Source organism: Anticarsia gemmatalis, chromosome 12 (assembly GCF_050436995.1).
Source record: "Anticarsia gemmatalis isolate Benzon Research Colony breed Stoneville strain chromosome 12, ilAntGemm2 primary, whole genome shotgun sequence".
NCBI classification, from domain to species: Eukaryota; Metazoa; Arthropoda; class Insecta; order Lepidoptera; family Erebidae; genus Anticarsia; species Anticarsia gemmatalis.
Window position 1 is genome coordinate 12,646,819 of NC_134756.1, and position 17,703 is coordinate 12,664,521.

A 17,703-nucleotide genomic window follows, 5' to 3' on the forward strand; every position below is an offset into this window, starting at 1 on the left:
CTTAATTAACTTATCAGCGAGATGGACTGTCGATATAGTACCTACTAGGCCTTCGTGCAAAAATATAGTGTATTAAACATCCTAATCATACTAAAACACAGACGTGATGTAATACCAAATGCGTACAGTATATTTTTAAAGCAAAACCAACACGATACATAATATTTTATTATTCAGCAGCCGACAATATGTGGGTAGGCACTAAACACGAAACACATCCCCGAGGGCCGCAGCACTGAGCTTTGACCTCCGAACATGAGGGACTGGAAACTCGCTGAGAACAATAAAATATTAATATATTTTGTTCCCAACTTTCCCTCTGAATGTAACGAAGCGTACTTTGTCGGATACTTTTCGACAATCGTTGAGAGTTCGTCCAGTGTTGACACTTCACTTTTTCTTTTCTTCCTTTCGTGTTGTTCTGGAAACTGGTTTTTCTTCACAATCTATACTTTAATTATGTGAATGACATTTGTCTTCTTCTACGTCAAGATGAAACGGCGAACTGACGTGATTTTTCGTCTCAAGGAAGAATTAAAAGTGGGTAAAGTTATTATGCTACTTTTAGAAACTTCTATGCGTTCTTTGCCTGGATAAGTAATATTGGTTTTATTTTACATATAACCGATGAAGGGCTCGTACCCACTGCTATTAGAAATTTTCAGTCCAAATATTATATTATTGGAACTGTGCCCGTAGTGTCAATGGACTTACACTAAGTAACGTTCATCCTTACTTGCTTGATAAAGACCTTTATCTGTGGTACAGTTTCCGTCATTCATTCTTTTTGCCAAATAATATCACTTTATCCTTTTAATTAACTAAAAGCTTAAATAATTGACACAAATTATTTTCCTGATTGACACGAAAACCTCCTCTTACATTTACAGATTTGTCGCTAACCGTTCGTAAAAATACAGACGTGCCTCACAGCTGACACATTACGGAATTTTTGTGCTTAAACTTTTCTTATTTCCTTCGAGTTCATTGACCTCGTGTTTCCACGAGGCTTCATTTTTCCTCCGCGTTGGATATTGGCTGTCAAGAGGGCTTTATTCCGCTCACTCTTTTAATCTTATTGTCTTATTTCTGGGCCATTGATTGGCGTATTTCTCGTTCATTCTATTTTCTCGGCGAACGTGCCGAATCACATTTATGATTGAGAGTACCCTTGTTACTAATTCCCGTCATGTTCAGGCTTAGAGCAAATGTCAAAAACGTAGCTAAATCAAACTAAACGATAAATTAGTATTTATAGCTTCTTGAAATTTAAGGGTGGTAACTTTGTTCTCAAAAATTAAGTTTAAATAGAATTGTTTCAGTACCCTATTGCTGGAGCTGGACAAAGTAATAAAATTTGTCCTGAGCTTAGGTCACATTCACTGCCCTTGCGAAGACATTTTATCTAAGTACCTTTTACATTTGAAAAGGTTTGAAATGATTCGTTGTTTCTAGTGTATTTTTCTAAAGATTTGTTTTAATTATTATCACGTAATTACAATTTACTGCAACTGTTTTTACTTGTAGAGATTGCTTAACGGCAAGTTTCTTTCATAATTTCAATACATATTATATTGAAACGATAACACAAATGCAATTTTTAAACTAGTTTATAGTAGAGCTCGGGGCGGCTGGTCCACAATCGATAGGAGCGTGCGACGCATGCGCCCGCCCCCCTCGCCCGGGGCGCGAGCTCCCGGCCGTGTGCCCGAAGCCTTGCCTAAGCCTCCTCTACAATAAATGACAAATGTGGCTCAAATACCGCTCAAATCATTAACGCAGATTGCTATACGGTACTCAAGGGTTTGGGCTTTTAATGGAATGTTACACTTGCGGTGTCTTTGCATGTTTAGTAAAGTACTTCAAAGAAGATTCTTATTTCGCATTGCAATATGTGAAGATCTTACGAGTATAACTTTAGTGGAGGCATTAGACATTGCTACTGGCATCTAAAAGCAAGTTTTGATTATGTTCACTATTGATAAGCAAAACTCGTGGTTTTCGCTAGAGGCAGATGGCGTCTACGATTGCGTCTATAACACTAGCGCAAGTATTATCGCTTTGAAAATGGTCGTGATTTCGTGTGCTCTCCTTATCTATAGTATTGGACTTCTATGAAATTGAACATTTCTGCAAGATATTTTAAATATTAATATCGGAGTAACTTTAACTGTAAATACTAATTCAATACTAATTCTCCGTTTTCGAAGAATTGTTAAAAAAGATAACTTGTCTTCCTCAATGGAGAAAATCACAAACTCCAATTAGTACAAAACAATTTCAGTGCGTCTCAAAATTGGCCACGATTCATGCCGGTTAGAACTGACCATGTCAGTCAAACGTAAGTGGTGTAGCACCTGATAAATAGATATAACCTTGACTCGGGTGTCACCTTCTACCATATGACGAAACAAACACTGTCTACAGATTTTAGACATTAATCCTAAACTAGGTCATATGACAACTTTTTAAAATGTGTAAGATCGTGTTAGTCTAGTATTTAGATTCAAGCTTATGCACGCAGTTGATATAGAGTAATTAAAAGAAATATTGTTAATCCTTATTTCAAAATATGTATCAGGAGATAGTTACTTCTGGATTTGTTATGGTGTAGTGCTTTCAAAATATTTTAGAGTGCATTTATTGTAGGTGGTAGTTGGTACTTCAGGTTAGGTTAGTGTTATTTAAGCATCCGATATTTTAAAGTGGCAGTTTTATGGATATGGATAGAGCTTCTCTTAAAATTTTAGTTTCAGTCTCATATTCGAACTTACTTTTTTCTGTACATAAATTTCTTGACTACATTTTCAAAAGTTAACATTTCTAGTGTGATGACAAATGTCATCAGCATCATTCATCATTAACCAGAGATATTTTGCTGTTTCTCGAAAACGTTTTTGTGCAAAGCTATCAAACAAACTTCATTTAATATCTCATCAACCCCTCCTCATTATCGATCTTCAACATTGTCTCCCTCCGTCCCCAAAGAACAAAGTACCTACGAATAAATTAAAACGTAAATAAGTAAACCTTTTGCATTTTAATAACATCATTATGAAAATGGGCGCGCGACTAAATAATTAAATTATCATCGTTTCAATAGAAACCACCATTTGTAATATTTCTCTAAATAATTTCAGTATTTCATTTTGTTAATGTATCCCCTAACTTACCCTTACGTCTATTATAAGGAAGTTTCCTTGTGCATTCTCGAGCCCCATTTGTTAGGTTTTTGGCAAGTGACGTCACAGTGATTCAGCGCTATTTTCGCTGGTATGTGCCACGGCCCGCCTGCGTGGTGCCCGTAAACCATGCACGACAATAATGTGGACATAAATAGTTGACGTAAACGAAAATGCACGAGAAATGTATACTAGAACTGTGTGTGATTTTACCCCGGAATAGTGTCGTTTAGAACGAAAAATATGATCAATTTTAAAGTACCAAGCAAGTGATGATTATTGTATAATGAAATAATACAAACGTTTGCCGCATTCATTGACCAAAAGATAATTATAATCGTCAAATTAAATCTGTTTATGTACCAAAATATCGGAATAAAATGTCTCTATTCGGTAGCTCAGTAGATAAAAAGTATTACTTAATTTAAACAATTATATTTAATCGTACACAGAGTGTCACGAGACTGTTTTGTGATAACGGTAGTATAAAAATTAATGTTTGAGATAATACTACTAAAGCTCTCGAATTTACAACGATCCCGATTAAACGGCAATCTTACAGCTCGTACCTATGCTCTTAAAAAATACCCCTGTTATTTATTTATATGTTAATAATATATTTTATTCGATACAACATTAACCTCACACGTGATCTGTAGAATAAAATATTATACACTATCAGGTGTGAAATTGTGCACATTGTAGCCTATTCATGACTAGTCTACTTATTATGACTATCAATTGGTCGTATTTGATATGAAATAGCCGCATAGTCTGCTTTAGATTTAACATATAACTTGATCAGATATTTGATAAGTTTTGGTTCGTAGATTATAATTTGGTATTGTTTCAGTAAATACATTGTCGAAAGCTCTCAAGAAGCAGACGACAGACATGAATTCGTGATCGTTATCAACTATTTCGTCCAGATAAAGTTCCGACTAAACTAGTCAAAACTTTATGTTCCATTTAAACCTGCCAACTGGTAAATTGTCATCAATTTCCCCAAAGCATTAAACCTTATACTAGTCGATATAATGGGTATTATAATGTTTCCGATGATGTGCAAATAGGCGTAAATAGGCAATTTGGCGAACGATCGATAATCCTAAAGGAGCTCTAGTAATGGGAGTTATTTACGTGTCGGCGAATCGTTTCTAAACGTATTGAAATGGGCTCGCTAATATCATGCCCTTGGGCGGCTCGTGCCGATACACGGGTTATGCCAATACTTTGGAAACGTTTAGGATTTGTAAATTATAGGTTAGAAATAACTCAACTGGCGGCTTTATATGTTTGTTAAACACGCACTTTCCAATCGTATTATAAACATACCAGCAAAGACATTAGCTTCACCTCTACTTCGGAATAAAAGCTAGGTAGGTAGAATGGTAGATAGACTCATTTTGAGGCAAGTATCGTCATTCGTCTTCAGCGCTCCTTATAAATGACAAATAAGCTCAGAGTATCATATACAAAGCGTATCATATTTATCTCTACAGCTTGTTTAGTGCTTCAATATTGCTTGTCCAACGTTCACAATCAGTAGAAGGATGAAACACGTCCCTGAAGGCACCGTGAAACGTCGCTCATTATCGCCTCGACGCCATTTACAGGCGTCTCGCCGGACCTCGGCGTTGCGGTCACGGTGGTCACACTGACGACCGTTTACAACCCTTGCCTGATACTTGCACGCTTTGTGGACTTCGTTATTGGACGCTGATAGGGACCCCGGAGAGAATACTTAGTATTGCATTATGTGCTCTGGATAACAGCTGTTGTAGGATTGCCTTTGGTAGGTTGAATATTGCGTTAAGTGAACTTTGAATTGTTTCTTCACGAATTTGATTGTGTGTTCATTTCGTTTAACTATTAATTAGAATGTTATGATTTGTTTTTAGTCGTGAAGCTATTGCACTTCAATAATTCTTTCCACCGGAAGATTCCCTAGACATTTTTTGATATAACAATGTCTTTGTTAAGATTGCGATGTCTGGCGAACCTATGCGAAACAATTCAACTGAAGTTTATACAACCGTACAATAGACATGTTTGATTGACTTTAAATGGATAATGTTCCAAGATGTCTTTGTTTGCAATTTACGATAGGATGCCATTTGTATAATGTGATTTGCAGTAGAACAATGCAGTAACGATTTGAAGCACGCAGTATCATTGATAGCTTTATAGCTCTTGTTTCAGCGAAGGACGATTAAATTAGAATATAATCTTATAAGGTCTCCATTCGATTTGCCGGCTGTTCCAGATGTCTTCAATTTCATTTTCCATTCTATCGATACAGAGTCTAGTCGTTACGTAGAAATGGGTTTCCTGATTCAGTCGTGGACAGACTGCACAAAGGTTTGCGCTTCATCTCTATATGTGACTGAAGGAGTCGACAATTCTTCGAGAAAACAAAAGGCACACTGTTGGCTTTCGAAATCGTGGAACCTATCTCTGTACGTATTGATTAATTTTCTTTAGATTTTCTTTCGAATAGTTGGTTTATGGAGTACGTTTTTTGTTCTTTCAAACATGAACTAGCAATTTTTTATTACAGTTATCGAGGCATATGGGGTCATTCAGGAGACAATTAGTACTACTTCGCTCTTACTAAACATAGGATTTCATAGTTTCTGAACACCAGAAATATCTACATACCAACTTCTATTACGTAACGAGATACACTATGCTACAAGGCACTATTGCAGATGCAATTACACCATAACATCAATACAGTCTGCAGGGGTGGGGTACCAAAGGGGTTCGCCGGAAGCCGCCACAGTCGGCCACACTATCGATGTTTAGCTACGTCGGACAAACGGCCGGATGTTGCCACTGTCTATGTACATACAGTATCGGGTGGACTGCGTGTTGAATGTAATCTGATTTTTGCACTGTATACTGACGAGGTTTCTAGTTAAATGTTTTGTCAATAGCCGAGGATGTTGTGTTATTATGGGCGCGGTATTGTGTTTGTTGTTAGTTTTGCTAAGGCTGAAACGTCGGGTCAAAGACCTTCCTTCTCTTGTTCTACCATAAGCCAGTTTTCGGTAGGCTTGAATTCGTGATTTACTTTGATGTTGACTACTTTCAAATCTTTTGTGTCCTGTTATTCACATGCGTTATTTTGTCTCCAATTCAATGAAAGTGACGTGTCTCTGACAATTAACTAGCATGTGGTAGACGCTGATGAAATATATTTCTACCATTTATTCTTTTGACGTTTACATAGTAGTCATATTATGTATTTGTTTAGTTCCGTGTCCACTATCAAACTAAACAATTTATAAATTCCTCGCAGTGATGACCATTAACAATGTCCGGTGCACCTTCCGCATTGAATACCTACATGTACAGTTCATATTACATAATACCTTGAACTCATTCGTAACAGTGTTTCGCGTATACGTAGTAAGCGCGGGCGCACTGCGGCGCGCAGGGATCGGGTTGCGCCCGCGCATGGCTCGCGTTACATCCGATCTACCCGCATTTGATACTCGCTAGTTGACGCGTGGTGCAAATGATCAAGGGCAAATTATATACTTGTATTATTTAAATTATTGTGACGTATTCCATGGTTTTTATCTGACTACACAACGCAAAGGAGGGTAGTGTGTTTATGAGTCTATCTATTTGAAAAAGGGAAAAGCCTTTGTCTCAGCAGAAAGTACTCAAATAGCCAAAGAATAAAGTATTACTAAATATTAATATAATTCTGAAAAAATACTACATTAACTAACGTTTTTAGTAGTACATATTTTTTGCGGTGTTCAATTCGGCTTACATATTGCCGAGTTTCAAAGCTTGTTAGGGATTTAACGTCTACAGTCTAGACAACTTTAAGCTTTTAGGGAATTGGGACTCCAGTACGCCTACTCAATACATGTTTATTTAATACCCTAAAAACCTTTCATGATACCTAATAAAATATTTACGTAAACCTTTTTACTGTGTTGTAGAATAGTTGATACAAAAACAAACTTTAGGGAATACTACGAATAATATAGATTTCATTTAGCTTGGAATATCAAAAATATAAAGTTTTATCTTTAAAAAGCCTAGAAAAGGATTAAACCAGACTAAGCCGTTGTAACTGAAAAGTGAAAGTCAACTATAAGCTTTAAATGATTATGAATGAAGCATTAGTTTGTAGGCAACGAAGCAAGTGACATTCTTCGGTCCAGCATACCGCAATAAGATTCTGATGTAATAATTATCAGAACGAGCATACGTGTCGATATAAAACATGGTCATAGTCAATAATACAGATTCCGCCAGTTCGGAAGGTAGGGCCAATGAGAAGAGCTGGCAAGAAACTCCTGGCCATTCTTTTTAATCCCCAAATGGTTTGAACAATTAATTTTGCATATAAAAACATCCGCTGCCGCTCGTCACTTGCTCTACAAACCAAGCGACAGTGAATGAATGTCGGTCGATCGTAGCGTCATACAACAACGCCGGGTGTCGTGTTGTGAATGCCTCGCATATCGCCCACTGCACTGTCCACACCGGTCCACTATTAGAACTGAGAATTACATGCTATGGCTTTCCTGTCATTGTGTGTACTGTAGGGCTCGTTGAATGGTCTCTCGAATGGTCGGTATGGATGTGAATTGACTCAGGTCTCTAACTAAGTACGAAAGATGAATTCCTCAGAATTAAATGGATTATTGTTTTGTGTAAAACGTGTCTGTTTATATTGAATGTTTTATTTGGTGTGGTTAGTTTCAATTGACTATCCAAGACATCTATATAATATAAGTATCTCTATAAGAGTTACTATTTTTTGGACAAATTGTCGGAACTCTGTCTTTACTGAAAACACGATTAACTATGTTTGTAGATATAGTTGTTTATGTGACATTTGTCAAACACGATTAAAGTATTATTATGGAAGTCCCGTGAAACTTAGATTTCACACAGCGCAAGCAAGTTATATTCATTTACATACATGTAACAAATGATGTAACCTTCACAAAGCCCTGTACTTAAATAATTGATGATTTATTACTGTCCAATGTCATTGTCCCTATTGTGTAATAATTGCAGCTTTGACCATCATTAATGTCGTCATTTTGACCTGTAGATAGGTACGTATAAAAACTCTGACCTTAATTTTAATAATGATTTTTGAAACTTGTGGCCATGTTTCATGTTGTTTTCATATCAAGTAGTCTTAACTAATTATCGTGCGTTAGCGTGGCTTGTATGAGTTTAATTTTGAAATATTATACGTACTTATCAAAAACACAGACGAAGGTTATTTTTGATATTATGTTTATAAAACTACACTTAAATTATAAACGTAAATATATTTTTTTCGTAAGGATTTTACTATTTCAAGGAGTCCTAAGTATGTTAGGTTATGCGGGAGAACAAATGATTTAAGATTACTTTGGTCGAAATGCCAAGAAGATAACGATGTACTGAGGAAAAGTATTTCTGAAAATTTCACATCCGTTTTCGCAATTAACGCATTTTTCTGTTGAAATCTCGACCGAGACAAACACGCAAATTGGCTCATATATCTTAACTAAAACCACTGCATATTGGAGTTCCATAAAAGTAGGATTTAAAATAAAATATTAATAAAAAATAACATATACATTTATTTATTTATTCCTTTACTTCAGGCAACTGATTCCCATAGTAATACAATAAACAAAATACAACTTAAATATATAAATAGATTAATACATACTAAATATAACTTATTCTCAATGATTAACTGATGGACGATGCGCAGCCGAAACTGCTGAGAGTAGAAAGTAAAAATTTGGTATGAAGATTCCTTAGAAAATGTAGAGGAGCACTAGGTAATATATAAATTCCAGACGGGCGAAGCCGCAAGCGAAAATCTAGCCATATTTTATTTTCCTTCATGCTATGTTCTTGTGCATTCCTTTAATACGATCTGCAAATTCCTACATATTTCGTCTCTGCAGTTGCTCAGATATTAAAATATAGAAATCCTCTCAAATATTCAAAATGAAGTCATATATTGGCAGTCACATTTGGTTCGATGTAAGTAAAGAAGCGGTATGCGGTGTGAGGCGCGGCGAATGGCGCATTGCGGCCCCACGGTGTAATTGGAGGACGGGCCGCGCGGCCACAGAGTAACGATAACAGTAGCACAATAAATATAACGCGGGCTATTTATGTTTATATTACTGCTTTTGATATGAAGAATTTATTTTATTCTGACGTTGCAAAAAAGATTATGATGTTGTGTCCAAATCGAGCCTCCTTTTATGTGATTTGAACTTTTTATCAGTTAGTCATGATAAAGTCAAGTCATAGAAAGTACTCAAATAGCCAAAGAATAAAGTATTACTAAATATTAATATAATTCTGAAAAAATACTACATTAACTAACGTTTTTAGTAGTACATATTTTTTGCGGTGTTCAATTCGGCTTACATATTGCCGAGTTTCAAAGCTTGTTAGGGATTTAACGTCTACAGTCTAGACAACTTTAAGCTTTTAGGGAATTGGGACTCCAGTACGCCTACTCAATACATGTTTATTTAATACCCTAAAAACCTTTCATGATACCTAATAAAATATTTACGTAAACCTTTTTACTGTGTTGTAGAATAGTTGATACAAAAACAAACTTTAGGGAATACTACGAATAATATAGATTTCATTTAGCTTGGAATATCAAAAATATAAAGTTTTATCTTTAAAAAGCCTAGAAAAGGATTAAACCAGACTAAGCCGTTGTAACTGAAAAGTGAAAGTCAACTATAAGCTTTAAATGATTATGAATGAAGCATTAGTTTGTAGGCAACGAAGCAAGTGACATTCTTCGGTCCAGCATACCGCAATAAGATTCTGATGTAATAATTATCAGAACGAGCATACGTGTCGATATAAAACATGGTCATAGTCAATAATACAGATTCCGCCAGTTCGGAAGGTAGGGCCAATGAGAAGAGCTGGCAAGAAACTCCTGGCCATTCTTTTTAATCCCCAAATGGTTTGAACAATTAATTTTGCATATAAAAACATCCGCTGCCGCTCGTCACTTGCTCTACAAACCAAGCGACAGTGAATGAATGTCGGTCGATCGTAGCGTCATACAACAACGCCGGGTGTCGTGTTGTGAATGCCTCGCATATCGCCCACTGCACTGTCCACACCGGTCCACTATTAGAACTGAGAATTACATGCTATGGCTTTCCTGTCATTGTGTGTACTGTAGGGCTCGTTGAATGGTCTCTCGAATGGTCGGTATGGATGTGAATTGACTCAGGTCTCTAACTAAGTACGAAAGATGAATTCCTCAGAATTAAATGGATTATTGTTTTGTGTAAAACGTGTCTGTTTATATTGAATGTTTTATTTGGTGTGGTTAGTTTCAATTGACTATCCAAGACATCTATATAATATAAGTATCTCTATAAGAGTTACTATTTTTTGGACAAATTGTCGGAACTCTGTCTTTACTGAAAACACGATTAACTATGTTTGTAGATATAGTTGTTTATGTGACATTTGTCAAACACGATTAAAGTATTATTATGGAAGTCCCGTGAAACTTAGATTTCACACAGCGCAAGCAAGTTATATTCATTTACATACATGTAACAAATGATGTAACCTTCACAAAGCCCTGTACTTAAATAATTGATGATTTATTACTGTCCAATGTCATTGTCCCTATTGTGTAATAATTGCAGCTTTGACCATCATTAATGTCGTCATTTTGACCTGTAGATAGGTACGTATAAAAACTCTGACCTTAATTTTAATAATGATTTTTGAAACTTGTGGCCATGTTTCATGTTGTTTTCATATCAAGTAGTCTTAACTAATTATCGTGCGTTAGCGTGGCTTGTATGAGTTTAATTTTGAAATATTATACGTACTTATCAAAAACACAGACGAAGGTTATTTTTGATATTATGTTTATAAAACTACACTTAAATTATAAACGTAAATATATTTTTTTCGTAAGGATTTTACTATTTCAAGGAGTCCTAAGTATGTTAGGTTATGCGGGAGAACAAATGATTTAAGATTACTTTGGTCGAAATGCCAAGAAGATAACGATGTACTGAGGAAAAGTATTTCTGAAAATTTCACATCCGTTTTCGCAATTAACGCATTTTTCTGTTGAAATCTCGACCGAGACAAACACGCAAATTGGCTCATATATCTTAACTAAAACCACTGCATATTGGAGTTCCATAAAAGTAGGATTTAAAATAAAATATTAATAAAAAATAACATATACATTTATTTATTTATTCCTTTACTTCAGGCAACTGATTCCCATAGTAATACAATAAACAAAATACAACTTAAATATATAAATAGATTAATACATACTAAATATAACTTATTCTCAATGATTAACTGATGGACGATGCGCAGCCGAAACTGCTGAGAGTAGAAAGTAAAAATTTGGTATGAAGATTCCTTAGAAAATGTAGAGGAGCACTAGGTAATATATAAATTCCAGACGGGCGAAGCCGCAAGCGAAAATCTAGCCATATTTTATTTTCCTTCATGCTATGTTCTTGTGCATTCCTTTAATACGATCTGCAAATTCCTACATATTTCGTCTCTGCAGTTGCTCAGATATTAAAATATAGAAATCCTCTCAAATATTCAAAATGAAGTCATATATTGGCAGTCACATTTGGTTCGATGTAAGTAAAGAAGCGGTATGCGGTGTGAGGCGCGGCGAATGGCGCATTGCGGCCCCACGGTGTAATTGGAGGACGGGCCGCGCGGCCACAGAGTAACGATAACAGTAGCACAATAAATATAACGCGGGCTATTTATGTTTATATTACTGCTTTTGATATGAAGAATTTATTTTATTCTGACGTTGCAAAAAAGATTATGATGTTGTGTCCAAATCGAGCCTCCTTTTATGTGATTTGAACTTTTTATCAGTTAGTCATGATAAAGTCAAATCATTAATTCATTCAGATCAAATATTGCCACTTAAGACAGTCATTACAATTACTGAATCTACCATTAGCTCGAAGAGCCTTTAGATATAAATGCAATAAAGACGTAACTTACTTCAAAAAATAAGATAAGGCATTACAGCCAGTGCTATTGCACAATTACCAAACGTTCCTACTTGTATTTACATTACAAGATAAAACTTAACTAGAAAAATAAACGTCGAATCATTGTTTTTTTCACTAGTGTATTTGCACTGCATCGCTGAATGCTCTCTACAAATCTATGCATCGCTAGAACTACGTACGCCAAACTCAATCGGGCTCGGAAAAGCCTGCTCTTTTCGAAGCAACTTTTAATTAAAATGTCACATTGAACAGTCTGTCTCCGACACGGATGGGATTACGTGATGCTGGAACATACATTTTTGGAATTTATACATGCACTACGCATTCAAGCTATGGATATAAAAGAAATAAATAGGATAAAAAATCCCTGCAAAGACAGGATCATTAAACGACTTGAAACAATTTACGTTTTGTTCTCATAATGAGACTGAAAAAAAAAGAATTTTTTAATCCAATATTGAAATTTCGTTTGCTTCTTATCGCAATTTTATCCGCCATAAAATGTCTGTCGAACTATAGTACTAAATATAAGCCACGTTTATCCGATAGTGCCTACTACGTGTCAATATAGAATAGAGAAAGGTCATAACCAACACCTTCAATATTTTACAAAACTTCATTTTCACGAACCACTGCAGCGGTCCCTATCAATCCTATTGCCCCTTACATGCATACATTTGGGCTTGTCTTTCAATTCCTATAGCCAAAGTCATCAATAAGTAGCCTATTCATACTAATTGCTAGTGCTACACTAATTAAAGTGCTCTCTTCGAATGTAGGCTAAAGCGAGCACGTATGTTCGCTGAAACAAGCAGTTTCGTAGCGGCGGCACTTACGAAAGTTTTAATTAATTGCACCACGATCTATCGCTTGGCGCGTTTACTTTTTTAATCAGCTACTGGCAATTGGAAACTGTGGAGGTTTATTAGTTTTTTGTACGGTTTAGGCGCATTAGGGCTAATTCTCATTATGGCTACTTCTCACTTGGGCTACTTCTCAATAGGGCAACTTCTCATTTGGGCTACTTCTCGTTAGGGCTACTTCTCAAAATTGGGGAATGTTTATTGAAATAAATGCTGTCTTTATGTACATATAATATAACATGTTTATTCATTCATAAGAGATTAATGACATTATTATAAGAATAAATCAACATTAATTGAACCAATGTAATTGGTAAGTATACAATGTTATAAGATTACTTCTTGTAATTACTTTAGTCTGGTTTGAAACTAACATTTATTTATAACATACACAAATCAATAGTTGAAGGATATTATGCTTCTATAAATATATACCTAATTAATATTGTTTGTTGATTATTGTGTGGATTTATGTTGATTTTATTGAAATTCAAGTAATTAAAAGAAGTGACACCTAGTAATGTTTACATATCCTTTAACTATTGATTTGTGTATGTTATAAATAAATGTTAGTTTCAAACCAGACTAAAGTAATTACAAGAAGTAATCTTATAACATTGTATACTTACCAATTACATTGGTTCAATTAATGTTGATTTATTCTTATAATAATGTCATTAATCTCTTATGAATGAATAAACATGTTATATTATATGTACATAAAGACAGCATTTATTTCAATAAACATTCCCCAATTTTGAGAAGTAGCCCTAACGAGAAGTAGCCCAAATGAGAAGTTGCCCTATTGAGAAGTAGCCCAAGTGAGAAGTAGCCATAATGAGAATTAGCCCTAATGCGCCTAAACCTTTTGTACGGCCATTGACTGTTAAGTTAGAGCCGAGGATAAAACTTTAGAGGAAGATGGGAGGTTGGATGTCAACTGCCGAAATACATTGGTGATATTTGCCGTGCTATAAAAAGCAAATATCGTTAATGACAGCAGTGGTTTTAATCAAGGGTCAATAGGACAAATTATCATTAACAATGACGATGGTAAAAAGATATCAATTTTAATTTCTCTTCAACAGTCTTAATTAAACAGTCAACCGTTAGGACATAAAACTTGGGGAAAAGCATTAAAATGATATCAATTTCCATTAAAATATCAGTAGGTATTCCCCTTTTAAAAAGTACCGAATGTTAACATAAAAATACCGCAATAAAAATCAATATCGGAGTTGTTATCGCGTAGCAATAAAGTGTCCACATCCTAAACCACACGAAACGACACGATAGGAGAGGCGAGCGAGCGTGTCGAATCAACCGTGATTGCCGTGACCATACACACTGTTTTTCAATAACGAGACATTTCTCTCATAATACATGCAAAAATACATTAAATCATGATGTTCTCGTTAGGTACTAAGTGTACAGACCAAAGAACACCACTTGATAGGGTCACTAATATCTGATCTAAGCTAAGCGGTGAAGCAAGTTGGTTCAAAGTAGATAAAAAAGAGATTCGGAATAAATGCTGACTTCTGAAATTGACTACGTCGCTGCGTTTTAAAGGCAAAACGTCTATGTATTTGATTGGAAGAATAGCTTATAAGGGCTTGCAATAATTTCTATTGTATCTCTATTAGAAGAAGGTTTCATAAGATAAAAGAGGCTGTGATATGTTTGAGACATAAAATTACACATTACATTATATTTTGCTCCCAGTTTCCTACGTTACCTGCTCGCCAATAAAATCTTGGAAATAAAAATTGCATATTTTATGACAGCTTATAATTTTTTATACCAAAAAGGAAATACAAATGGAAATGTATTGGCCAATAAGAGTGCACGGTATCAAGGACACTTGTGTGCGCGTGTGTATTTTGTGTACTGGCTACTAGCTGCATGTTAGTACAGTGCAGTAAGGTACTGCTTCGTCGTGGCATGGAGATAGTTAGTTTTGTGAGTTCTTTGTTTAATTTGTATACGTCATGTTGATTTTATTCTGCTTTCAAAATTGTCGTATTTTATTTACGTAGTGTCACAAAATGAAATGCACTTTTTGTGACATCGATTGCTTGAGTGAAATCAAAGGAAGGTTTTGGAAAATGGAGGAATTTAATTAGACCCATAACTATGCTACCTTCAAAACTGCTCTACTAAAGCTAGAAAAGTTGAACGGTACTATAGAGGCCGGAAAACGGCCTTTATTAAAGAACGGACACTGAAGGAATAGTATTTTTTTCCAAATAGGTAGGTGGATAAAGAAAATCATCGATACTGTATCATAAACTGACTGAAAAAAGCATACTTCTAAGTGGTTTTTCAATGAAACGGTACAAGTGTATTAACGAAAGCAAATAAATGTTGTACCTTAAGTTCGAATATCGGGCTATCGGCTATATCAACATTTACTTACTTATTGTTCACGCACGTACCACTTGATAAATTGTTGAGTTTGTATCAATGTATTACCTTATTTGTTGTTTAATTAGGCTTTCACGTTAAACGTAAGAATGACGTCAAGTATTTTTGCTGTAGACTTTGATTTATCATCGTGTCGTCATCATTTTTATATCTACTTATGAAAAAGTATTGTATTCATTCTGATTACTAATGCTTAAGTCAGATAGAACACGGAGAGACGCATCAGGGCTACTGAGTACCTTTTCCCCGTTTAAGGTCTTCTCTGGCTTGCAACTAAATAAGAATTTGCGATTTTTTTTCTAGCAATGAGCTATACACGTTTAAAGTGTACCACATAATAAACATAAATTTCTGCTGCAAATACTTAGGTCACTATTTATATTTTGAGCCTTGACGAATCTGATTGTTTTAGACCCCATTTGGCGTTTTCATCGTAAAGTACGGTCTTTTTGACTACTACATTCCTAAGAAAGTTTTGAAATCTGCGCTGAAAATATTTTCAATATCGTCGATCGAAAATTCTAAGTGTGTGGGAAAATGGCATTAGGATGTTAACATTTTCGTGCAAATATTTTTTACAACTTTCGACGTGACTTATAGAAACAGTCGTGTCTATATCGACTTATTTATTATTTTGGTGATAAAGTCTGATCTTTTGAAAATTTTGAACGCCAATAAATAGAGTTCTATCATGACTATTTTTCCATCACCAATGAAATTCCTGAAGGTCGTCCAAGGTCACCAGTTGTCTCCGGAAAAATTGATGCTGTGCGAAAAATAATTATGCATTTTAGTTTCCTGATACAAGAAAAGAATGACACAATCCTAAACATTATTTCCACTCTTAGATATAAAATATTAGGTAACAACATTTCGGATTAGAAGATTTTTTCTAAATGAACCAATTTTTTTTTACAATAATTCGAGAAGGTCCTCCCGCCGATTAGTGCAAACAAATGTTTCAAAAGTCCATCGTTTGGCTTCAAAATACGTGTATCAAATTGTGATAAAACAGGAATCTAGGATATAGTGCGCTTGAGCCCAAAAATAAACACCAGTCGACTTTATGGAAGCTTTAAGATGATCCAAATCCAGAAAAAAATATTCGCGCTTGAAGCACTTCGGAACAAAATGGTCCCTTGATTTTTTATAAAACCTTTATAACAGCACAAAGTGTCTTTATAAAAATGCAGAACGGTTAATTCTTATTGATTTGCAACCAAAAATTTACCTAAAGACTGGTTTAAAATATGGAAAAATCACAAAATCCTACAGGTCGAGCTCAATAAAATCAATGCCGGCCGTAACGCATCTCGCTAAACAGCCGGCTATTATGTGCACGAAAAAAACTAATTAACGAGTTTCTTGTAATGCCGTTACAGTTTGACATCAAATGACTTTATTAAGATCCAAAACGTCAAAAATAAATACCGTAAACATTGGTTTTTCATCGCCTCAAGAAACAGGTTATGCTTTTAAACACCTTGTTTTTAAGGGGTCTTCGGGAAAGAAAAAAAAATATTAAAAAAATATTTCGATCGGATAAAAATCTATCTAGATCATGCATAAGAATACCCGAGAAAACGATAAAGTAGTTTTCACTCACACGTTTACCGTTTTTCATAGTTAGGCTCAAAATATAAGTAGTGGCCCACGTATACGTTTTAGCTTTTACAAATGAGAGAAATTGAACACGTTGGTAGTCCAAACTTGATCCTCCGCGTACTTACACGTAAAAGTAACATCCATCTTGTCAAATATTCAATATTACTCCCCATATTCATAATTCTATTGGCATACATCCGAAGTAATTCCATTCGCATACGGCACACTCGGAACACATCAGTAAATTGTGAACGCATATCTACAACATAAAAGGATTTTTATTGCTCCATGTGATTCAGTGCTTGGTTGAATTTCCTTTACGCTTCTCGCTAAGGCTGTTTAACCGTATGTGGTTGGTAATTTTATTTATGCGGTCGAAATGACGTTTTTGGGTCTCGTATGATATATGACTCGGTTTGGTGATAGACGTGCGAAACGGTCGTGTACCAAATACTTTTAGGTTTGAAACAAGATTGTCATTGCGGGATTATGATTAGAATTGCTATTTGGAATCTATTAAGTTTGGAATCTATTAAGTTTGGAATAGAGTATGTTGGCATGATAAGAATA

The 17,703-nt window shown here is 35.2% G+C and overlaps 1 protein-coding gene across 8 annotated transcripts in view; it reads left to right on the forward strand.

The window, feature by feature from the left end:
• Positions 1-17,703, forward strand: part of eIF5 (eukaryotic translation initiation factor 5) — a 40,128-nt gene that overhangs the window by 15,315 nt on the left and 7,110 nt on the right. For 3 of the 8 annotated variants that reach the window (XM_076121135.1, XM_076121136.1, XM_076121137.1), the window contains exon 1: positions 14,935-15,063. The exons of the other annotated variants lie outside the window; for them this stretch is intronic. The gene's annotated coding sequence lies outside the window, so the exon portion shown is untranslated. Of the gene's footprint in view, positions 1-14,934; positions 15,064-17,703 lie in introns of those variants that run through there. 8 annotated transcript variants of the gene reach the window in all.